General features: G+C 39.1%; 1 pseudogene; it reads left to right on the plus strand.

The window, feature by feature from the left end:
* Nucleotides 1–1,540: 1,540 nt before the first annotated feature.
* LOC128105398 (methionine aminopeptidase 1-like) lies at nt 1,541–25,800 on the plus strand (annotated as a pseudogene).
* Nucleotides 25,801–26,321: the final 521 nt, after the last annotated feature.

Consider the following 26,321-nt stretch of genomic DNA (forward strand, 5'->3'; position numbering starts at 1 on the left):
AGAGATCTTTCCATGTTCTAGTGTCTCTCCATCTCCTTTGTCAGAGTTGTAAAGTTTTCTTTATGAAGGTCCTTCCACCTGCTTAGTTAGGCTTGTTTTGGGGATTCATTACTTCCTTTTAAAAGAACCTATTTCTGGTCTTGACTCTGGTATTTTTAGCTAGTATTCTGACCTGAACAGGTATGTCTTACTTTAGATTTGGGATTTTTTTTCTGTGATTTTGTTGAAAATATATTCTGTGCCTTTGATCTGGGTTTCTTTTTTCTTGTATACCTATTATTCATAGATTTTGTCTTTTTATACTGTCCCATATTTCTTGTACATTTTGTTCCTGGGATGTTTTAGATCTAAGATTATGTTTGACTAAGTGATCTATTTCCTATGCCTTGTCTTTGAGTCCATATGTTCTTTCTTCTGGTTAATTCAACTTTTGGTGAGAATTTCCTCTGAGCTCTTTCTTGGATTTCCTAAGTTTTTTATTTCTGGTTTTATTTCATATTTGCTTTTCTTCAGAAATTCCTTCTCTTTTTTGAATTCTATTTTTTTCATTTCTTGGATAATTTTGATTTAATTGTGGTGTGTGTGTGTGTGTGTGTGTGTGTGTGTGTGTGTGTGTGTGTGTGTGTTCTAAGTCATCATTCAAGGATTTGTTCCTGTCCTCTTTGATTTCTTTGACCATGTTTATAATTGCTGTTTGGGAAAACAATGTCCTATGCATTAACTGAGTTGCTTTTCTGAGAGAGTAATGGGGGATGTTAATTTCCTGACTACTACAGCCGGTAAGGGGAAGGGTCAGTTCACTAGCCTGCTGCAGGTGGTGAGGGGTAAAGAGGGGAAGGCACCTCACCCAAGCTACCACATGGCAGATGAGGAGGGCAGACCAGCTCTCCCACTCTCATGTCCTCAGGACCAGCCCATGAATGCCCCCTGTGAACAGGAGCAGCTCTATTGTGCTGCCCAGGCGAGGTGCAGGACTCATCTTCCTGAGGGCTGCAATTGGTGAGGGACAAGGCCAGTGCTGCAGCCAATAGAACTCTGTGCAGTCTAATCCTCACCTTAGATGGTAACTGGAGCCAGGAGCCTAGCTCAGCACCATTAAAACCTAGCAGCCAGAGATGGACACATGCACAATCATTCAGAACAGTCTGCTCTGGGCAGGAGGAGAAGAAGCCAGGGGACCACATGGTGCCTTGTGGAGCTGGGCAGTCTGGCACCATTAAGTGAGCAAATAGACAGTGGGGTATGGGAAGGAAAGAGAGGAAAAGAGAGGTTCGTGTCCTATAGAGAAAGCTGGATCTGAAAAGGTGAAGGCTGTGAAAAACAGTTTGATGTGGGAAGCCTGCTTGCCACCTGGGGACTTAGGCTGCTGCCAAGGGCCATGTCTGGATCCCTGGACCTACTGCAGCAGTGGTTGTGTAGAGGTCTTTGACCCCTGTTACCACCAAGGGTCATGAGGTGGGCTGCCACACATGGCCAAGTAGGTACCCAAGGGCCACCACAGCAGGGTATATGCTGATCTGATTGGCTTGGGCTGTTGCCCATGGCCATGGAGTTGTTCAGGCTTGACCTGCAGCCAAGGGCCATGTGTGGGTCTGTGGCTCTACTGCAGCCAGGGCCTGTATTGATGTCCATGGAGCCTGTCACCACTGGAGGTCATGTGGATGCCCGGGATCTGAGCCCTCACCTGGGGCCATGTTATGGCCTGGTGGCCACCCTGCAGCCCAGGTGATGCTGACCTGGGTGGCCTGCCCTGCCACCCAAGGCCATAGTTCTATCCATCCCAGGCTGCATCAGAGGACCATGGGTCTGTGGTCCTATAGCAGCAGGGGTCTGTGATGATGTCTGTGATTGGAGTCACCACCAAGGGCTACACTGGTACCTGGGTTCTGGGTCACCAACTGTGGCCATGATGCTGACTAAAGCATTCTGTGACTGGAGCCATAACAATCTGAGAGGCCTGAACTGTCACCGTGACCAGCCCTAACTGCTGCCAGGGGCCATGCCTGGGTCCATTGCCCTATCACAGCCAGGGACCATATTGATGTCCACAGTACCTGACCTGGGGTCAGAGCCCCCACCTGAATTTTTGTTGAGGCCTAAGGACCATCCTCCAGCCAGGGTGATGCCAACTTGAGTGGCCTACACTGTCATCTGGAGTCATGGTGTCATCTGGGTCAGGTCTATGGCTGAAGGCCGTGTCTGAGTCTGTGGCCCTACCTTGGCCAGGGTCTATGGTGATGTCTGTGGCTCCTGATACCATCAAAGGCCATGCCAATGCCAGGGGTCTGAGCCACCACCTCTGACTGTGTTGGTGTCCAACAGTCATGCTGCCACAGGGGCTGTGCTAATCCCGGTGGCCTCTGCTATCACCTGGGGCCATAGTGACATCCAGCCCTGCGCTGCTGATGAAGACCATGTCTGGGTCCATGGTCCTACCACAGCCGGAGTCTGTGTTGATGTCTGTGATACCAAAGGCCACACACAGCCCCAGAGTCTAGACCACAATCTGTGGCCATGTTTGTGCCATGCCACCACCAAGACCTTGGCAATCTGGGTTGCCTGCAGTGCCACACAGGGTAATGGTGTGTCTGGGCCTGGGCTGCTGCCTAGAGCCTTGTCTATGTCTATGGCCCAGCAGCAGCCTGAGTCTGGGTTGATGCCATGGCTCCCATTGCCCCTAAGAGCTGTATGGATGCCCATGGTCTGGACAGCCACCTGAGACAATGTTGATGTCTGAGAGCCTTGCTGCCACTAGGTCCATACTGGTCTGGGTGACCTATGATGCCACTGGGACCATGGTGATGTATGGGGCTGAACTGCTGATGAGGGTCCATGTACTTGCTGCAACTGGAGTCTATGATGATGTCCATGGTCCATGTGGCCACAGGGAGTTATAGGAAACATGCATGATGAACTCTGAGAGCCATGCTGAGCCAGCCCAGCTCCTCCCTATCCCTGGGATGGCAGGTCCTGCCCCTTGTTGGACACTGCATTGGGAGAGCTGGCCCAGGCCCCATGGGAGAGATGGCACCCTGCACTCAGATGGCCCCACCCCTCACCACTGGCATGGGAGACCTGGCTCCAATGGCACGGGCCTAGGAGAGCTCCACACCTCACCTGAGGAGGGCAATCTCAGTGACCAGAACCGAACAACTCAGATACCACCCAGACCCACATCTTGGGCCTTGAATTGGCCCACCCTAACATCTACCACATCTGTGACCTGCTGGAGTGTGTGAAGAGACTGGTCCTGCTGAACGATGACTGCAGGATCTCCATGGGGCAACAGCAGGATGTCCAAGAGGAGTTCTGGTGAGGGTCCAGTAGTGATGGTGTGCCAGAGGCCTTGAACCAGACCAATAACGCATTGCAATGACCATTCTGTGGGTGGGGCTGATTGGACAAGAGGGTACACTGCATGACACACCGCAGCACCTAATGTCACTAGGATTAATGAAGAGGTATTGGAATGATGAAGGAGCAAGGTGGGTTTTTTGTGTGTTTTGTTTTGTTTTTAATTGATTTTTGAAGAGGGTTCTTTTTGGGGGGATGCTGCAATGGTGAGGGGAGACTATGGAAGGACTAGTACATGCACGGGATTGGGGTGTATGATGTGAAATTCCCAAAGAATCAATAAAGAATTATGTTATTACAAAATAAAAAAAAAGCAATAATGGGCATTTTTATTGTTTTGCATTTTACATACGCTATTTCTACAACTGATGGGAGTGAAAACACTGGGGGCTTTCATGCTATAGATTGCCTTACCTAAGGAACTGCTCTGTTACATATCCACTGTTTCTAGAAAGCCTCTAGCAAATACTTTCATTGTACTGCACAGTGAGCTGTGCTCTGGAAACAGAGGTCAACACTTTGTGGACCTGGAACCCTGAAGGACATTTCTAGAGATGAAGATAGCATTCATCATGAGTACATCAATTCAAAGTTAACAGTGACACATAACTATACAAATGCCTATTCAGGTGACAAATATGTACATACACATACCCCATCCCAAACATAGCAAAATACAGATCCCTGCCTCGTCACTCCCTCTCCTCACAAACATTCAAAATAGTATGTCATTGTAATGAACACATATTACATATATGACATATATAAAGCAGCCATATTATAATCTGCAAGTAAGTTTTATTGCATATATTCAAAGTACAGGAAATATTATAAATGCAAATACAACAACATGGTTATTGTGATATAATAAATGAATATATCCTTCATACCTGCTTGTTTAGAAAATATCCTGAATACAATGAAATATTACTGATTGTATTTTTAACGGTGCACATGCAATCTTTCAACTTGCTTACCCTTCATGTTATATAGTTTGACGTACATCTACCCATTTCCTACCTCCTAATCCCTGGTAATCACTATTTTAGTCTGTATTTATAGATCTGGTTGCTTTTTAGATTCTAAATATAAGCAAGAATATTTGTTTCTCAGTGAAAAGCAGAAAGATGATCTCATTTTTAAGGCTCAATAACATCCCACTATGGGTGTGCACATATGCGTGCATGTGTGCGTGTATGTGAGTCTGTGTCTGTGTGTCCCCACAGTTTCTCTCTCCAGTCAGGGATGAAAACCTAGCTTGTTAGCACATTATTTTGGCTATCGCATACAATGTTCCAGAGTTTCCCCAAGCATGGGGTGCAGTTGCCTGTCTGACATTATTTCATTTCCTTTAGCTATATACCCAGAACACTCATTGTTGACTTTTGGCACTTCTATTTTTGATTTCTTTAGTAGCTTCTATATATTTCCCATAACTTCATTAACCACTGTTCCCACCAATAGTAAATAAGGTTTTCTTTTTCCCCGATCCAGACTGATTCTTTCTTTCTGTTTGTTTGTTGTTTAGTAGTTATCCTAACAGAAGTGAGGGGATATCTCATGCTGACTTAGATCTCCATTTCCCTATTGATTACCGATGTTGAACACATTTTCATGCTGATCATTTTTGTTGTCTTTGGAGTACATGTGTTGTTTTTATTATATGCCAGAGACTTCACAAGTAGAATGCACTGTACCATTATAGTATAGTTCAATCTAAAGCAGGCATGGTTACTGTCTCTAGGTGTCAAGTATTCATTCTAAGCTCATGCGCTAATTGCCAGCATTTGATAAAGCAATGCATGCGACGATGACCTGCCAACATTAGAAAAGGCTGACAAATGATAACTACTTCCAGCAACAGCAGCCTTCTAACCACACTCAGCTGTAAACTTTGCCGCCAACAGTAAGCACGGGTCAGCTAGCTGGAGTCCTGGAATTCAGAATCACTTCTGAGACTTTCAATACATATTTGCTCTCAGCACATCAGCATACAAGTGAAATTTTACAATGTTATTGCTTCTGAATGTTTAAACTAAAGAGCAGGAGAAACACTTCTGTTACACACCAGGCAGAACACTTTGATTTACTTCTAGACACGGTGTAAGACTGGAAATATAAAGAAAAAGATTGGTTAGGAAGCAAAATCAAAAGAAAAAACATTTGTATACTACTAATATCAAAGCAATATGAAATATACAGTAAAAATAAATATGTAATGTTATTTTGAAGAAATACAATTATGAAAGGTTTTGTAAGAATTTATGTTCAAATATTCATAATTATTTCACAATGTTCATATTTTCCATTCTGAATATTTGGTTAATGATTGACATCCACCTATGTGTGAACTTGTAAATTCTGGTACCTTCCATCTTTAAGCAATTGTAGCATTTCTGTTTGTTTGTATGTTTGTGTTTTATGCTAAGTAGTGGCAAGGCATTCAGCATACAAAAGAAGAAGAAAAAGCTCCATGGACATTGGTACCATAAATATATATTGACACATAAATGGTCATGAGCACTTGCTTCAAGAAACCTTCCTAATAAGCTTAACTGCATCTAAACTAACCTGTATTATGTTCTTCCTAGACCTTAACACTGAAATAACGTTCTCCCTTTGTTTCCTTTTCTGCTGATGCAGTGTTCCTGCCTAGTTAAAATGAAAACTTAAGGAACCAAAAAACTTCCCATGCTTTCCTGCTGTGTCCTCCAGGCTAGGAATCCAGCCTGACACCTATTTGGTGTCCGTGAAATTTGAATTAGGTGGCTAAGCATGAATGCACAGAAAAGTGCTTGGGTCCCCTAACCTATAAACCTCAACCCTGCTCTTCTCGCTCACTAAAGTTATTAATTTGTTGGATTTCCAGACGCTTGTGAATTTTATTGCCAAGTATAAATAACTTGAAAATGCATAACCAAGTGAGATACTGACAAACACAAGTACACATTGTATCCTCTCTATCGTGATTCTTCCATGGTTTTTAACTACCAGCAAAAAGTAATCATGGCATTACATCCACAGAAAATACAGCAATAGTTATGAAATCAGCACAAAGATATGAGATTGTTTCTTAAAATGTACCTCACAACTAAACACATGAATCTATGTCATGTTTAGTAAGGAAAAAATCCACCTCAACTGAAATTACTCCCATATACTTACCCATATCTTAATTAAACTACAATAATATCAAAGCCTACAACTTCAGCAGAATTTTATCACATCTCTTGTTTAGCCACAGTTTTTTTTTCTTACTTGGCCCCCAGGAAAATATTCATGAGGTAAAACTGGTAATATAAAAATAATTATTTGAAAAACATTATATGAAGTGAGTTGTTGCTTCTCTACTGGATGCCAGTTTAAATTGAGCTAATTTGTTTTACCAGTAGCTTAAGAAAACCCCAGCACAGCAGCCCAACAATTATGTCCAGGTGCAAGAACTTAATTCAACAAATTCTAGGTGGATTCTCCCTGTCTGCACCATAGGCCCCATTTTCAGCTGTAGCTAAGTACAGATGCCTTGAAAACCCTATGTAAACATGGTCCAGCCAGTCCTTGAACAAAGATATTGAAATGTTTCCAAAACTATCAATAATAAAAGTGGTATTACTGTGGACATAATTCCATTCACTGAGGGAAATGGCTTGATCAGAAGTTTTCAGAATATGTAAAAAAAAAAAAGTAGGGAAAAGAATCTATTCCTTTAGATTTTTTTTCTTGCACAGAGATAACACATTTAACATTTTTACTTTGATTATATGTCTATAATTCTGATAATTTGGAATTATATAGACATAGAGTGAGCCATTAATACTCACATCTGTAGACAACAAATGCTTCCTGGAAGGACTTTAGTGGTGCCCCAAATAGGAAAATACAGCACATAAGTAGAAGATAAAGAACTTCTGAATGAAAGATCTGCTTACAGAAGCTCACAAGGAAGCTTAGCAGGCAAATGAAGCTCTTATACACCTCTCCACAACCTCCATTTGCCAAAGTTGTGATCTTAAAACATAAATATATTTGTTTATTTGTCTCCCAAGTAACTTTCTTTAACTGGTTTTGAGAATAAACCAAACAATGAAAATAAACCAAACAATGAAAATCAGCATTCCTACGGTTTCAATGCTAGACACAACAATATTTTTTCCATCATAACTCTAGATAATAATTTTCTTAGATTTTCTTGGGCTTTTAAAAATTAAAGCTAATGGTGTTGTACCAAGGTTGGACATCATTAAAATGTACTGATAACAGTTAGTAAGGCTAAGTTAGCTGCGAAGTGTGTGCACATCAGCTTCAGTTTGCCAACCCTCCTGAGTCAGATCAGAGTGGAAGGACTAGAAGTTCATTTGAGATTCATAGCAGAAAGGAGAAAACGCCTATGTTCTGCCACTTCTCCTTTTACCCAAACAATGTATTTGCAATCAAGATCTATTCTGAAATATTTCTTTTTAAAGTTTCTACTAACTTATCTCATAAACTCTATGAGAAAGCTTTGTACGATCAAGATGATCTGTAGAAACTGAAAATATTAATTAGAGTTACCATGGAAACTTGGGATAAATCACTGGGCAATGCTTACTCAGACATGATATGAGTGGTCTGGACATTTTGGAAACCATCCAAATCAGAAACAAACTAAAAAAAAAAAAACTGTCAAAAATACGAATCAAGTTCATGGGCCTGGAAGACCGTTCTTATGAACTAAAAGGAAAGCTTAAAATCAGTCAGAAATCATAAGGGAATTCACAGTGGACATAGCAACTTTTCCCGTTTTTCATTAATTGCTCACATATAAAATTTATTATTAAAAAGCTTTGATTGATAAACTAAAACCTCTAGGGCTGAGGTTTAGATATTAATAATCTAGCAATCTCATCATTATTACGTTCAATTTCTATATGTGAAGAGTAATTTGAATATGCTATTCAACTCATGACAGAGAGATAACAATTCCACTGTGATATTCATATCCAGATAATAAACTTAACTCATAGAACCAAGCTTTAATTGCTTCCTTGTACTTTGAAATTTGTTGGACGCAAGATATTTTATACTCAAAACACTTCAAAACAACAGTAAAATATGAAATGACAAAAACATATTTTAACATTCACTTATCTTTTTTCAAAAAAGTTTTATTGAAGACTTATGAGTCAAGTTACAAAAATACATAAACACTGATTCTAATTTCTAGGACCTCAAATTCTTTTAAGAAATTAAATGCCATTATGCAGTAACGTGGTAATTACTGTTACTAAAGCAACATTTTTAAACATATTAAATATATTACATATATTGAAACTACTTATGTAGATTTGAGTGCTATTGTCACCTTTTCTATGCAAAGGAAAATAAATACATTATTCTATTCCATATCCTAGGTATTTAATAAGATATGATAATTATACATAAGAAATTTGACTATGACTTGTGCTACAAATAATTGAAATCATCTGAAAATCTCAATAGGACACTTGTTCATAAGAGTTTAGCTACTGATAAGATCTTCTGTGTTCCCCATTTGAACATAATTAGAGCTCAAAGGCTGTGAGTAACCTCTGTCCTGCACATGCTTCTTCGATTCCTCAGTTCGGAAAGCCAAGTTTCAATGACGATAAAGCCAGTCAAGCAGCCCCACAGATTTATGCCCCAGAACTCCTGCATTCTAGTTCAGTAAATGCCAACAATCCATCATACTAGGTCCGAGATAAAGTTTATAATGATTATTTTCCATATGTAAAACATGTATGCATAAACAGTGTGAAGTGAGAGAGGCTTCAAGCCATTTGGCAAAACACTCAAACTGTATCACGTGGATAGCCTGAAAATCTACCTACTCACCACCTTCCCTCTGTGGTGATATTGTGTTCCCCAAAATAATGTGCACCCTAATAAACTTATCTGGGGTTAGAGAACAGAACAGCCACTAGACAGACATAGCGGTCAGAAAATGGTGGCACTCACACCTTTAATCCTAGCATTCCAGAGACAGAAACCCATCTGGATCTCTGTGAGTTCAAGGCCACACTGGAAACAGTCAGGCATAGTGACACATGCCTTTAATCCCAGGAAGTGATGGCAGAAAGCAGAAAGGTATATAAGGCGTGAGGACCAGGAAGTAGAGCCTGGTTAAGCTTTTAGGCTTTTGAACAGCAGTTCAACTGAGATCTATTTGGATGAAGACTCAGAGGCTTCCAGTCTGAGCAAACAAGATCAGCTGAGGAACTGGTGAGGTGAGGAAGCTGTGGCTTGTTCTGTCTCTCTGTTCTTCCAGCATTCACCCCCAATACCTGGCACCAGGTTTTGATCTTATTAATAAGACCATTTAAGATTCGTGCTACATCCCTCTCCTGTTTTACTGGAGAGAGCACACTAGTTACTCACTATTCTGATACACCTAGGAGGTGAAATAGAGAACTGATGATCACAGTCATTGCGTAAGGTGTCCTTAACCTTCTCCAGAGTAGATAGGGGAGGAAAAACTCCTAAAAACCAAAAAGGGAAATTAACCTCCGACAGTCATTGAAAAGATAGGTTGTTGATATTGAGGTAAAAGAATCATAAGTACATAAAATACATAAATGCAAATATAAAACATATTTTACTCTTAACACATTTACTTTTGTTCCCCAGGGTGAAAATGTAAAACACTGAAAAAGGCAAAAATCTCTGGTAATTTATACAAAATTGATAGAAATGACAAAGTCAAAGAATATCATTTCTCAACTGAGTCATTAATATGATTGTTATCAGTTTAACAAAACAATTTAATTTGAGCTTCAAAGAACATTGTTTGTAATTTCATTTTTTTCTGCTTATACTTCACAATAGATAATTACAAGTGTAATCATTATTGGTCATTGGCCATTAATTTGTTTCAGTGTATGTACCTCAGTGGGCAGTAATTACTGTACTGCCTTCAATAAGATATCATTAACAAAATGAGAAGACTAGAGAAAATATGTTAATTACCATAAGTGCTCTCTGGAATAAACAGTCTAACAATTAAAATAACACTTACTTTTTGTCAGACTACATTATGCTGTGCAAAACAGGGGAAAGAAAGAGAGAAAATGCTACATAATTTGATAAAAAGACATTTGAGAGAATTAATATTATTTTGTTTTAAATCCATATCTGCAACTCTAATGGCCCTAAGGTAAAAATGTATTCTTATAACAAACAGCACTGTCTTAAAAGCTCATTGTTCACAATGAAGGGAAAGTTAGCTACGTTCTATACATTGTAATTATGAGAAATAACTTAAAATTATGAAAATATTCTCATTGTTTGGGACTATTTGTAAGATGACTTAAGCAGATTTCCTTTAGCCTATACATAAATAGACTAAGGAGTGTTTTAAGTGCGCCCGAGTCAACACACTGACTTGAGCAAGTGCAGAGATCCAAACATGTCTTAAAGTAGATTTACAGGACATTTCTATGATCAAAACTAACTGTGAAAACAATTCTCCCTAGCTTTTAATCTCCATTGTTCAGGGTGATCACTCATAACATTCTAAACACATTAATTCTTCATAAACATTAGTGTCTTATCTCCAGAGATGCATATATATATATATATATATATATATATATATATATATATATATATATATATGTCCTGTAACTGTTCATTCAGGGCTCTTCAGCAACTGGATTTGGTGTGCTCATCAGATCCAAACTCGGCAGCTGTTCCTGCTTCTCTTTTATTGACTTGAGCAAGGCATACCTCGTTTTATCATCATTCTTATGCCATCAAGCCTTTGCAACTTCTTGCCACTGCTCTAGCAGAGCCCTTTACAACCCAGCTGCTGGTAGCCCCTTACGAAGATTCTCCTTTCTGGAGAAGGCTTGCTGACACTCATCTCTGATGACAAATTGCTTCCCCACTTTCAGATCATCTACTCCTTCACAACCTTCAAACCTCCCTGGATCTAAACCACTCAAGCTCAACTCTATTTGAATCTGGTGCTATAATCACTTACAGCATTATAAGATTAGATATAAACAATCAATACTTCTCACACCGTCCCATAACTACATTGTTCCACTTAAGTCCTTCTTAGATTCTCTGGTATATGCACCTTAAGAATATTTACAAATATCATTGTCCAAAATGGTAACATCAGAAACATTGTCACAAATGACACTCTTAAGTTTCTATATACATTACACTCCAGTAGTTTTGTACTACTTAGAAATTTGAACAACTGCATGAATTCCCCTCCCCCTTTGAATTGTCAGAAGAAATTTTATCAATGGTGATACTTCACCCTATAACTTCCAAAGCTAACAAATTATCAAGTGCTTCACAATGAAATTGGTATAGATGGAAGCATGAAGTAATTTGACATCTGACCTTTTCCTTCAATTCTTTGACTTCTAAATTCAACAACCACTCTTAAATTTAGAAGTTCCAATATCTATAACTCTAAGATCTCTATGTAACACATATCAATGACTCTTTGTGCATACCTATAACCCATAAATCTAAAACCAGACTAAATTTATTACCATTTTGTAAGAATAATTAATTCCTCTACAAACACACATATCAGCGAGACTCTGAGGGGAAAAAATCGTATTACAAAGCAAAATGTGTGGTACTTGCAAACATGTTTACTATGGCAAAGAATGCTAGATGCACAGCAAACACCTCTCTCCTACAGGCAGTACACATAGCTAAAATTGCGTTTCCCAATATTGTTGTAGACTGACATATAACACAGCTTCCTACCTCCTCCTTCTCTTTGGCTGGAGGTTGGATGTGCATGCCCTGCTGAGTGATGCCAAGTGACTCGTGGGGCAGAGCAGCAATGCATACCCACCAGCCACTAGAAGCCCTCTGCTGAATGACAAATAGGCATCTGCTTTTTAACCAATATTCTTCTTGGTGATTGTCTCAGCAGTTATCATATCATGACCAATATTATCTTTTAGAAAATCATTTAAAAAACTTTACATATCAAAATATCAACAGCAGCATCAATTTTTTGAATTTTATATTTTCTTGCTTAAGTACATGTTAATTTTGTAATAATAGCATTTTAAGAAAATGAAACTTTGTTAGTACTTAAAAAAAAACTCATTGACTTCTAAAGATATCATTTCCAGTACAGAAAAGTTAATGCCTGTCTGTCATTGCTATTATACATTTGTGTAATGTGAGGGTAACACAGCATTTCACTGATGCTTCCTAAATTATGACATATTCTCATGTAAACAAATTCCTTAGAAAATAACATAAGCACAATATTTAATTAATTGCTTTGTAGAGATATTTTTGCCTTGGCTAATGTCATTTTAAACAGCCATAAATCCTAATCTTAACTAATACAGAGCAAAGGTTCTGTGCTAAATCAATTTCCACCCTTCAGATCCTGAGGAAATTTAAATAACCTCCCATACTATCTTCCCAATGTCTCCATACTTGACTGGATCATCTTGACAAATATGTCAGACCTCATGAACTCTTTAGCTCTGAGAGTGACATTAGCTTGGTTTTTAAGCCTTCTGACATACCAGTCACAACTCTGTTAATGTGATTTACAGTTAAATTAAACATAAAACCATCATTATGAAGATAAAAGGATAAAGCCTCAAGCTACAAATACAGAGAAGATAGGCAACGTTGGGCAGAGAGCTCACTGCAGTCTCCCTCAGCCATCTCTTCTGGGATTGGGTGCACTGGAGACATCCCACCTAGAATTGGACACCCTGTTCAGCATTCCAGAGTGTTGATAGGATAGAAAAGCATGCTGAAAAGTGGTCATGGTTTTTAAGGAAGGAAATAGTGTCTTGTCTATTCTTCCCTTTGTGTCCGCTTTAGGACTTCATATTTTACAGTTTCTTATTCCATTCTCACCTTACAGATGTGGAAACCAAGACTGAGTTCAGGCCAGCATCCTAAGGTTATAAGAAATAGAGGTATAACCCTTCCGCTAACACCACTGTAGCCCCTGTCAATGTAGTTTGCCACTGTGCTCTTCTCATCCATCGATGGAGTTCTTTCTAGGGAAATAAACAACTCCCTTAGCTTGATGCCTCCTGAGGACTCCTGCCTTACCACCCTCCCCATCCTTCTTCACTCCAGGTCAGTTTTCAGACATGACTAATGTCATTTATTTCTCTCTGAATATTTTTCTTCACTTATTATGTTACATTCTCCTTAGTCAAGTATTTTCATCCCTGTGAGACTGTCTTCATGCCATAAAATTATCTACCTTTGACCAGACAGTAATCCTCAGAGACAAAATATGGGTTATACCCACTCTTGTTTTCTTACAACTTTTCAAAAGTAAATATATGTTTGACTAAACAAATGACAGAAACTGTTCTATTTTAAAAATATATTAAATGAAATCAAATTCCCAATTTCTCAATGCCTCACTGAAGTAAGTGCAAGCTTCTGTTTCTGTTATATTTACTTCAATGTCTTCGATTTACTTACAGTATCATTTTTATTTTTTTCATTTTTATGTTATGCTTTTGGGTGTTTTGTCTGTGTGGGGGGGATGGTGTTCTCCACCACTTGTATGCCTTGTGTTCACAGAGGCCAGAAGAGGGTTTTGAATTCCCTGGAACTGGAGTTACAGACAGTTGTAAACCACCATATGGGTGTTGGTAAGCAAATCCAGGTCCTTTGGAAGAGCAGCCAATGTTCTTAATTACTGAGCTATTTATCCAGCTCCTATAATATTTTTCTGGAATAATTTTGCCTAACCCAATAGTCAAAAGTTTTCATCATGGTTCATAACCATTACATCACTGTGGCCCCCAATACTTTGCTTTATAAAGTTTTTTTTCTCCCTAGGAACACATGTAGAAATCTCCAAAGACAATCAGTCAAGGATTCTTCCAAAAATTATTTATTGAACATTGAATATGTGCCAGAAAAAATGAGTTTCAATGTTGAAAATGCCAAGGAAGGCTTCCTAGATCAGGAAAACTTTCATTTGAAAATTGATAATGAGGTTTATTAAATAGTAGAAAAATAAAGGGCAGAGGGCCCAAGTACAGAATGGTTGTATACAAAGTCACAGAGATGAAGAACATCAAGTGTAGATGGGAATATGAGGATGCCCTGCAGGAATGGAACATAAAAAGATGAGAGACCTGAGACTTAAAGAGATGGTGCTGAAGAACAGGAGGCAGCAGCAGGGTCTCCACACGTTATGTTACTGCACAACCTTCAGCTTCCAAGAGTGATTATCAAGTTGCAAATGGCATATATATGTATAATTATAGTATATCCTACTAATATGTATAGCTATTATGTGTCAATTGAATTTTGAAGGAACTCCCATGTAAATAAACATCATTATTGATCCTTCTAGCAGCCATTTACAGGAATAAAATGTGCTTAAACACAGTGTTTGCAGGGAGTTTCCTTGAATGATTCAAGCTTTCTGTAAGCTATACATTATGGTGATATTTTATTTGTGCTGAAATGTGATTTTATTTGTATGTTAATAAATAAAGTTTGCCTGGAGATCAGAGGTCATAGAGAGCCAGGAACAGCAGTCAGGCAGTGGTAGCCCACGCCCTTAATCCAATCACATGGTAGGCAGTCTCTGTGTGGTCAAGGACACAGCTAAGCGTAGTGAGACAAGCCTTTAATCCCAGTACCAACCATAGAGACCTGGAGGTCTGTATAGACAGGCAGTGATGAGGAAGTCATGTGGTTGGGTTTAGAGCCAATGAGAAGGCAGAACAGAAAGGCAATAAAAACACAAGTCAATCAGGAAGAAACACTCTCTGGGGAAGCAATAGCGGTGAGGTGGTAAGATAAGGTAGTCGTGACTCTCTGATCTCTTTGGCTATTTACCTCTGATTTGGCTCTGTGTTTCTTATTTACTAAGACTGTTTAGAATTTCATCTACACGTGCAGAGGTGACCAGCCACACTAGTGGAAGCCCATGAGCTGTGGACTGGTGGCTGTGGAGCCCCCATGGGACTAAACTAGGCCCTCTGGATACAGAAGATGGTTGTTTGGCTCAAACTGTTTGGGGGTCACCCAGGCAGGGGGATAGGGATCTGTCCCTGGTCTATGGGCAGGCTTATGGAACCCAGTGCCTGTGATGTGACACCTTGCATAGCCTTAGTGCAGTGGGAAGGGGCTTGAACCTGCCTAGGCTCAGTGTGCTGGGCTCTGCTGACTCCCCATAAGAGACCTCGATTTTGGGGATATGGAAATGCAGGGTGGCTTGGGAAAGTGGGCTGGGGGTGGGAGGAGGGGGGATCTGTGGATAGTATGTGGAGTGAGTAGAAAATTTCTTAATAAAGAAAAATGAAAGAAAAAAAGAATTTCATCTACATTATATGAGAAAATTTTCTGCACTGTGGCTACATTAAGAAGATAATATAATGTGATATAGAATGTTACATTATCAATAGTATTGTCTCTATGAACACTATCACTAATAAGTATAAGAAGAAATATCTTATTTGAAAGATTGCATATTGGTGGGCTAGAGAAACAGCCCAGTGGTTAAATAATATATTGCTCTTCCAGAAGACCTGAGCTGGGTTGGTTCCCAGCACTCACCTAGGGTAGACTTTGTAAGCCTATAACTCCAGCTTCAGGGATGTGACACCCTGTTGTGGCCTCTGTGGGCACCTGTACCCAAGTGTGCATTCCCATACACACACACACACACACACACACACACACACACATATGTGGTCAGCCTTAAAATCATGTACATACAAGCAACACTATACAGACTTAGGTGGTTGGATTTCTATGTGCATGTGCATATATATATATATATATATATATATATATATATATATATATATAATTTAAAAACAAAATAAAGCCCCATCCACTATGTCAATCTGAAATCACTTGGGGTTCAAATCTGGAGTCTGAACCAGAACATAAGGTAGAAATGTCCAAATTCAGTTTAACAACTTTTCATACTGTCGGCAACCACAACCAGTGCTGGGCTCTAAGAACAGATGGAGTCAGATGAAAAAATAAAAATAAAAACTTAGGTTAAAGACCACCGGAGGCAGTCTTATCCCTCTCCACCTACCTGCCTATAGACAGACCACCCAATAAGTTGATCTAAGACTGTAAGGAATCAAAACCAGAACTCTAGGAAGAAACTCCCAGAACCACACCACCATCTTACCCAACTCATAACCACCCTCCTACTGCTGGACCAGAAGACCACATGGGTCCTATTCTGGAACCCTGTTTAGAAACACTCAGTGACAGTACACTCCCTTATCTGCTCAGCTATCAGAACCCCACCCACCACCGTGACATAGGACCACTTGGAGTCTAAAGCCAGAAGCCCAGAGAAGTCCCGTGGCTGAAAGCCAAGCATCCATCAGCTGGTTTGACAAGTTGAGTTCACAGCAAAGATTCAAGCATCTACTCAACAAACGTAAGACCAGATATTCATACCAAGAAGCACAGTAAATGTCCTAAATTTAGATACTTCGTCACATCATGAAACAAAGAACAAACAAATAAACAACAATAGCAATAAAACATGAAAAAAAAACTGACCATATATCTCCTCTAGAAACTAGCATCCTAGGAGCTGTGGATTGTAGGCTAGTTATCATTTGCTTTACATCTAGTATCCACTTAGGAGTGAGTACATACCATGTTTGTCTTTCTGAGCCTGGGTTATCTCACTCAGGATGATATTTTCTAGTTCCATCTATTTGCCTGCGAATTTCATGATGTCATTGTTTTTTACTGCTGAGTAGTACTCCATTGTGTAAATGTACCACATTTTCTTTAACCATTCTTCAGTTAATGGCATCTAGGTTGTTTCCAGGTTCTGACTATCATGAATAATGCTGCTATGAACATAGCTGAGCAAGTGTCCTTTTGGTATAATTGAGTATTCCTTGAGTATATGCCCAAGAGTGATATAGCTGAGTCTTGACAGATTGATTCCCAATTTTCTGAGAAATTGCCATACTGATTTCCAAAGTGGCTGAACAAGTTTGCATTCTCACCAACAGTGAAGGAGTGATCCCCTTGCTCTACATCCTCTCCAACATAAGCTGTCTTCAGTGGTTTTGATCTTAGCCATTCTGACAAGTATAAAATGGTAGCTCAGAGTCATTTTGATTTACATTTCCCTGATGACTAAGGATGTTGAGCAATGTCTTTTGGCCATTTGAGGTTCCTCTGTTGAGAATTCTCTATTTAGCTCTGTAACCCATTTTTTAATTGGATTGTTTGATATTTTGCTAGTTTCTTGAGTTCTTTATATATTTTGGAGATCAGCCCTCTGTCAGATGTGGAGTTGGTGAAGATCTTTTCCATTCTGTAGACTGTTGTTTTATCTTACTTATTAATTTACTTGCCTTACAGAAGCTTCTCAGTTTCAAGGGGTCCCATTTATTAATTGTTGCTCTCAGTGTCTGTGCTACTGGTGTTATATTTAAGAAGTGGTCTCCTGTGCCAATGTGTTCAAGGCTACTTCCTACTTTCTCTTCTATCAGGTTCAGTGTAACTGGATTTATGTTGAGGTCTTTGATCCACTTGGACTTGAGTTTTGTGCATGGCAATTGATATGGATCTATTTGCAATCTTCTACATGCTGACATCCAGTTATGCCAGCATTATTTGTTGAAGATGCTTTCTTCTTTCCATTGTACAGCTTTGGCTTCTTTGTCAAAAATCAGGTGTTCATAGGTATGTGAATTAATTTCAGGGTCTTCAATTTGATTCCATTGGTCTACGTCTTAGTTTTTATGCCAATACCAAGCTGTTTTTATTATTATAGCTACAGCTCCAGAGAAGCTAGGTAACAAGGAGAACCCTAAGAAGGATGCATGGATCTCCATGGGAAGAGGAAATAGATGAGATCTCCTGAGTAAACTGGTGGTTAGAGGAGGACAATAGAGGGTAGGGGATAAGAATATATGGGAATGGGATGGTTGAGCTGGGATGGAGTAGAAGAGCAACGATAGAGATATCTTGATAGAGGGAGACATCGTGGGGATAAGGAGAAACCTGGTGCTAGGGAAGTTCCCAGGAATCCACAAGGATGACCCCAGCTTAGACTACTAGCAATAGTGGAGAGGGTACCTGAGCTGGTCTACCCCAGTAATCAGATTGGTGAATACCCTAACTGTCATCATAGAGCCTTCATCTAGTAACTGATAGAAGCAAATGCAGAGATCCAGAGCCAAGCACCAGGGCAAGATCCAGAAGTCCAGTAGAAGAGAGGAAAGAGGGATTCTATGAGCAAGGGGCATCAAGATTATGACGGGGAAAATTACATATACAACCGAACCAAGTTAGTGGGAATTCACGAACTTCAGACCAACAGCTATGGAGCCTGTATGGGACTGGAATAGGCCCTCTGCATAAGTAAGACAGTTGTATAGCTTGGCCTGTTTAAGGGGCCCCTGGCAGTTGAAATAGGATCTATTCCTGGTACAGGAACTGGCTTTTTGGAGCCTATGGTGGGATACCTTGCACAGCCTTGATGCAGGAGGAAGGGCTTGGACCTGCCTTAACTTAATATACCAGGCTTTGCTGACTCCCATAGGAGGCCTTACCTTTTTAGAGGAGGGGATGGAAAGGGGCCTGGGGTGGTAAAGCTGGGGTGGGAACTGGAGGAGGGATGAGAGGGGGATCTGTGATTGGTATGAAAAATGAATTAAAAAATTCTTAATAAAAAATAAAAGAAGAAACTAGCATCCCCACCACAATACTCCATGAGATAAGAAAATTAGCTGATACACCAGACAAGAACTTCAAAATAGCAATTATAAATATATTCAAAGAGGTAAAGGGGGATATAAATAAATGCATGAATGAAGACCATGAAAATACAGTTGGATGAAAAATGAAAACAATTCAAGATATGAAAACAGAATTTAATTTTTAAAAAAATCTAAAGAAAAACCAAAAATAAAACTCAACTTGAAAAACTCAGGAAATTAAAGAGCTCAAAGGAATGGTCACCAACAGGTTGGACAAAGTGGAAGAGAAAGTAACAGGTCCCAAAGACAAGGTAGAAGAAATGAATCAGTCAAAGAAAATGTTAAATCATAAAAAAAGGAACAAAGCATCTAGGAAATCTGGGACACAATGAAAAGATCAAACATATGAATAGTATGTGTAGAAGAAGAAGAAATCCAAGTGAAGGGCAATGAAAATATTTTTAACAAAATCACAGAAGAAAATTTCCCAAATCTAAAGAAAGACATGCCTATTAAAGTACAAGAGAAATACATACAGGCCCAGAAAATACAATCCCCATGTCACATAACAGTCAAAACACTAATGTAAAGAACAAAGAAAGGATATTGAAGCTGCAAGAGGCCAAGTCAAATAGAAAGGCAGGCCTATTAGGAAAACACCCAACTTTATATTGGAGACTTGAAAGCCAGGAGAGCCTGGATTGATGTTCTACAAGTTCTGAAAGACCACAGATGCTGGCTCAGGCTACTGTACCCAGGAAAACTATCAGTCATAATCAAAGGAAAATGGAAAAAAGTTTCATGATAAAAACAGATTTAAGGAATGTAATGGTCTTCTAAACCATCTCTACAGAGCACACTTAAAAGAATGCTTCAAGCTGAAGGAAAGATTAAACCCTTAAACCCAAGAGGAAACAAGGAATAAATAATCTCAGAACAAAAAGCTAGCCCATTCCCTAGGGTGAGATACCTTGTTCAGCCTTGATGCAGTGGGGAGGGGCTAGACCCTGCCTCAATTTGGTATGTCAGTCTTTGTTGACTACCCAAGGGAGGCCTTACTCCCTCTGAGGAGTGGATGGGGGGTGTGGGATGGTGGAGAGGTGGAGGGGAGAGGGAGAAGGGAAAGGAGGGGGAGCTAGGGATAATATGTAAAATGAAAAAAATTAAATAAATAAATAAATAAATAAATAAATAATCCCAGAACAGTTAGTCAAAAAAAGTCGAATAAAACAATGCCACCACCACCACAACAAAATAAATGGAATTAATAAATAAACATTATTCAATAATAATTCTAAATATTAATTGTCTTGATTCCATCCAAGAAAAAGTCACAATTGGTGAAATTGTATAGAATCCATTTTTCTCTGCCTCCAAGAAACAAGTCACCATAAATGATATATACCACCTAAGTGTAAAAGGATAAGAAAAGATATTCTACCAGGTGGTAGTGGTGTATACCTTTAATTTGAGCACTCAGGAGGCAGAGGCAAGAGGATCTCTGAGTTCAGAGCCTGGTCTACAGAGTGAGTTCCAGGACAGCCAGGGATACACAGAGAAACCCTGTCTTGAAGAAAGAAAAAAAAAAGAAAGAAAGAAGGAAGAAAAAAAGGTATTCTAAGCAAATGGAACAAAGAACCAAGCAAGTATAGGTATTTTAAATACCTTACAAAATAGATTTCAAACCAAAATAATCAGAAGACAGGCAGTGGAGGGAGAGACATTTTATACTCATTAAAGGAAAAAAATCCCCCAAGAGAATTTTCACAATTCTAAACATTTATGCTCCAACTATAGGGACAGCCAGTTTTATAAAACAAACAATACCACCACTATTACCACCACAACAAAATAAATGGAATTAATAAATAAACACTATTCAATAATAATTCTAAATATTAATTGTCTTGATTCCCTCCAAGAATCTAAACCTAAGATTTACCTAAGATTGAACCTGACACAGTGATAGAGGGTGACTGCAATACTCCAGTTTCATCATCCAGACAAAAACCAAATAGAAACCTGGGAGCTAAATAACATCATAAATCAAATGGATCTAATAGATATCTACAGAAAATCCCACCCAAGCACTAAAAATATACTTTCTTTTCAGCAGCCCATGAAACTTTCTCCCAAATCGACCATATATCAGGGCCCCCAAATCGACCGTATATCAGGACACAAAATAAGCCTCAATAAATTTAGGAAAGTAGCATATCTGCAAGTTTTCTGATGACAAAAGAATAAAACTACATATAAACTGAAACAGAAATGGCAGAAAGTGTACCAAATCATGAAAGCTAAACAACGCATTACTAAATAAAATATGTGTCAAGGGAAAAAGTAAGAAAAGAATTTAAAAATTCTGAGAATTGAATTAAAATGAAAACACAACATATTTATATAAGGAATGTGATGAAGGCAGTAGCAAGAGAGGACTTTATAATGTTAAGCACCTTCATCAAAAACAACAGCACACAAAACTAGTACATGGAAGAGACAATAAAAGTCAATGCTGAAATTAATAAACCAGAAAGAAAAATACAATACAAAGAATCAATGAAAGCAAGAATTGGTTCTTTGAAAAGATTAACTAGATTTACACAGAAATTAATCAAAAGAAAGAGTTTCCAGTTTCAAATCAATAAGACCATAGATGAAAAGAAACATTATAACAGATACTGAGTAAATTCAGAAAATCATACAGACACACTTTTAAAAAAATCTATGCTAAAGTGAAAAACCTAAAAGAAATGGATCAATTACTTGATGTGTATGGCCTACCAAAGTAAAATCAAGATGAAATAAATAATTTAAACCAACCCATAACAACCAATGAGATAAAGGTAGTAATTTTTAAAATCTCTCAACTAAAAATAAGTCCAGGTCCAGATGAATTCAGCATAGATTCTTCCAGATCTTCAAAGAACTAACATCAATATTCCTCAAATCATCCAATAAAAAAGAAAAGGGAGGAACATTTCCAAACTTTTTTATGAAGCCAGGATTACCCTGATTCCAAAACCAAACACCCAACAACAAAAAATTATCATCCAAGTCTCTCCCATGACTAAATGTTATTATCTAATTCATAAATCATAGGATCACATTTCTTTCAGGCTTGAGAGATGTAAAACAACTCAAAGCATTTCATAAATAGATACAAAATTATTTCAAAAAATAATATTTTCTATCTGGGCATAGTGGTGCACAAATTTAATCCTAGCATTTGAGAGACAAGGACAGACACATTTCTATCATTTGCAGGACAACCTACATAGAGTCCCAGTGCTGTGTAGTAACCCTTCTGTATACTGTGAATATGTATTACTCTCACTGGTTAATAAAGAACTGACTGGCTGAGAACCAGGAAGGAAGTATAGGCAGGACAACCAAACTAAGGATCCTGGGATGAAGAAAGATGGAGTCAGAGGCATCGCCAGCAGATGCAGGTAGAAGCAAAATGAGCATGCTGTACTGAGAAAAGGTACCAAGATACATGACAGAGTGTAGATAAGAAATACGGGTTAATTTAAATGTAAGAGATAGTTAGTAACAAGCCTGAGCTATTGACCAAGCATTTGTAATTAATATAAGCCTCAATGTGTTCATTTGGGAACTGCTGGTGGGACGGAAATTTCCATCTACATTCCAGAGTGACAGAGTGCAACTTTGTCTCAAATAATATAAATAAATAAATGAATTCACCTTTTTATTGTTTGAAATTTTAATATATTGCATATAGTGTGTTTTCACCAAATCCATCCTTCAATCTTTTCCCTCCAATTCCTTCCCAATTACCACCATCTCCAATTTTCACTTCCAACTTCATGTGCTTTGTTTTTAAACCCACTTAGTCCACTTGATAATGCTTACATGCACATGAGTGTAAGGATATCAACTAGATCATGGATAGCTTCTCAGGAGCCACATCCCTAAAGAAAACTAACTCCCTCACCCAATGGCCACCAACTGCCAATAGCACTTCAGGAAAGATGGGGCCTCCTGAGATCCTTCTTCCTCATTCTGGCATTTTAGCTAGCTTGAGTTTACACAGGTTTTTCACACATAATTACAATCACTGTGCAACAGCCCTGTCATGTCCAGAAAACAGTTTCACTATGTTCATTCATTAACTCTGACTCTTACAGTCTTTCTGCCCTGGTTTCTATTATGACCTCTCAGCCTTGAAGGAGGGAAGGAGCAATATAGACATTCCATTTGGAAATGAATATTCTCCAGTCTGTAAATCTCAGCCTGTTGACCATTGTGGGTCTCTGTATTCATCACCATCTACTGCAAAAAAGATGACATAATGAGGATTGAGTGCTGCATTAGTCTATGGGTATAAAGATAAGTACTTATCAGGTAGTTTAATGCTGCTCCCATTTAACAAAATCTTAGCAGTAGGCACTCCACTAATGCCTATGACCTACCCAGCCATGAGTTCTTGGCCCAGTGTCTTAGTCAATGTTCTGTTGCTGTTAAGAGACACCACGACCACAGCAACTTTTTTTTTTTTCAAGACAGAGTTTCTCTGGGTAATAGTCCTAGCTGTCCTGGAACTCTCTTTGTAGACCAGGCTGGCCTCAAGCTCACAGAGATCTGCCTGACTCTGCCTGTCAAGTGCTGGGATTAAAGGCATGCACCACCATCGCCTGGCAACCATAGCAACTCTCACTAAAGAAAACAAAAACAAAAAACAACAACATTTAATTGGGACTGGCTTATAGTTTCGGAGGTTTGTAATCCATTATCATCATGGTGGGAAGCATGGTAGCATGCAGGCAGACATGGTGCTGGAGAGGCAGTTTAGAGTTCTACATCTGGATCAGAAGGAAGCAGTAAGAGAGAGCAACTAGACTTGGCTTGGGCATTTGAAATCCCAAAGCCTACCAATGACACACTTCCTCCAACAAAGCCAAACCTATTCTAACAAGGCCATACCTCCTAATCCCTATCAAGTACTGCTACTCCCTAGTGCTCAAGCATTCAAATATGTGAGTCTATCGGAGCCATTCCTATTCAAACCACCACATCCAGTTAATGGTACCAGGCATAAACAACTGCCGAAGACATCAATTGTGCTGTTTAGTTAGCACGCCTTGCCATAAATTGTTATCCTTCTCCCCTGAATTATATAATATTTCCCAAAATCGTGTTGTACCTCAGTGCACAAAGTCATTTGCCATGGGATTCCAGACAGATAGCCTTTGCAAAAAAATCAATATTGTTAATGTGGACATCACTATAAAAAATGGTTATCACAGTGACCTGAATGGGAACCTTTTGTTGGAGATGTGGATGAAGGAACACAGAAACTAGTTCAGGCTACATCTAAATACCTTATACAAGTTATCAGTGCAATGAAAACGGGTGATGTTCCTAAAGAGAGCTGGGGAACATTGTTCAGAAACATGCCCAATGGAATAGATTTTCAGTGGTTCAAAGCTATGTGGGCATGGAATCTATGAGCTTTTTCACACAGCCCTCAACACACTGTACACTTCCAGAAGTAAAGGAGTTGCTGTGATGAAGTTGTGCCACGTGGTTACAATTGAGCCAGTGATTTGTGAAGGTGGATGGCAGGATGAAACTGGACAGAAGGTTGGACTCTGGGGACAGGAGACTGAAAGCTATCTGCTCAGTTTGAGCACACCCTGCTGGTCATGGATAGACCTCACCCAGAAGCTCAGCTGCTGGAGGCCTCATTCCATGTCCCAGTTTTCATTTCTCCCAAGATGCCACATCTCAATACCTTCTTGCTGTACTGTGCATTTTATTGAAAGTACAAAAAGAAAGGGCTCTTTTAATCATTTGTTTTGTTTTGACTGTGGCTATGAAAAGACTACAACATATGGTGTGTGTCTTCAAGATGTTTTATTTGTTTGTTTGTTTGTTTTTGGTTTGGGGTTGGGGTTGGGGGGGTTGTTTCTGTTTTCTTTTCTTCTTTTTTTTTTTTTGGTTCTAAAAAAGCTAAGAAAAATAAAAGCAATGTTACTAAATTCTTTTCAATCCCCAGCCTCGCACCCTCAGTTCTCTGTACCTGTGTTTTATTATTTGCTCCTTGAGCACTTTTAAATAAAACTGCTTCTGATATCTTTTTATCACTGCTACAAACCTTTTATCAAGGGCCAGATGCCATCCAGAAGAACACTGAAGATGAAAAATCTTGAAACTTTAGCAACATGTGTTGATCCAGGCCTTTTGTTACATAGAAATATGTGTGAAAATGCATATGCATACATTTTAAATTCTGCATAAGTAATTACTGAACATTGTGTGACCTTTGGTTTGGGTTTATTCTGCTTTGATAGGTTGTCTGCTGTCATAAAGGGACCAGTAATTTGTGTGATATAATTCTCGGTTGGGAACTGGCCTCCTCCCACCCCCACGCTAATAATTTACCCTTGTATGTGTGTAGAGAAGTGCTCACTCTGAGAAACTTCTCTCCAGTATAGACTGTGTGTCAGTGAATGAATGCTAAGAATCCCTTTGGGAAGAGGTGATCAGACTGTTTAAGATCTGGTGTGTGGTAAAAATAGCTATGCTTCAGGTGGTGGCTAGCTGCTACCGAGAATAACTTCATAATACAGTGCTATTTAAGATCTCTATTTGGTCAGAAATATGAGGGACAAGGCCCCCTTTCCTTCCCTCTTTTATTCTACAGGTACCTTTCCAGAGTAAAAAGTTGCAGTTTCCTGTGACAGATGATGGGGAAAGAGTTCTGAAAGGTCTCCAGATGTGAGCACAGTCATGAGTGGCATGAAAGTTTATAACATTTAGTGCACTAACAGTAGTTAAAAAGGAGCTTGTTGAATCCTGAAGACAATGTTGTCCTTGGTGTAATGTAAATGTAACCTTACCTCTACATAGCTGAGAGCATCATCAAAAAGTGGTCCTAGTGCCCAGATTATGTGCTTCTCAGCAGTTGTCCAAATAGAAGCATAGGCAGTGGAGATCGTAAAGTTGTCATAAGACTATCTTGATAACTGGGTATCTGATGACTTCCTTGTAATATAATTTGATACCATTGACACATACTTCCCTCAAACATTGCTTTAAAGGAATAATGATAACGTTTACCTGACTTTTTCTAATGATTTAGTAAAGTGTCTAAATCTGGTGTAGACTTCTTGGTGACTATGTTTTATAAAGTTTTTATAAAACTGTAGTGTGCCTGGCGGTGGTGGTGCACACTTTTAATCCCAGCACTCGGGAGGCAGAGGCAAGCAGATCTCTGTGAGCTCAAGGCCAGCGTGGTCTACA

The sequence above is a fragment of the Peromyscus californicus genome, unplaced genomic scaffold, assembly GCF_007827085.1.
Source record: "Peromyscus californicus insignis strain IS unplaced genomic scaffold, ASM782708v3 Scaffold_11__1_contigs__length_118956290, whole genome shotgun sequence".
Lineage (NCBI taxonomy): Eukaryota > Metazoa > Chordata > Mammalia > Rodentia > Cricetidae > Peromyscus > Peromyscus californicus.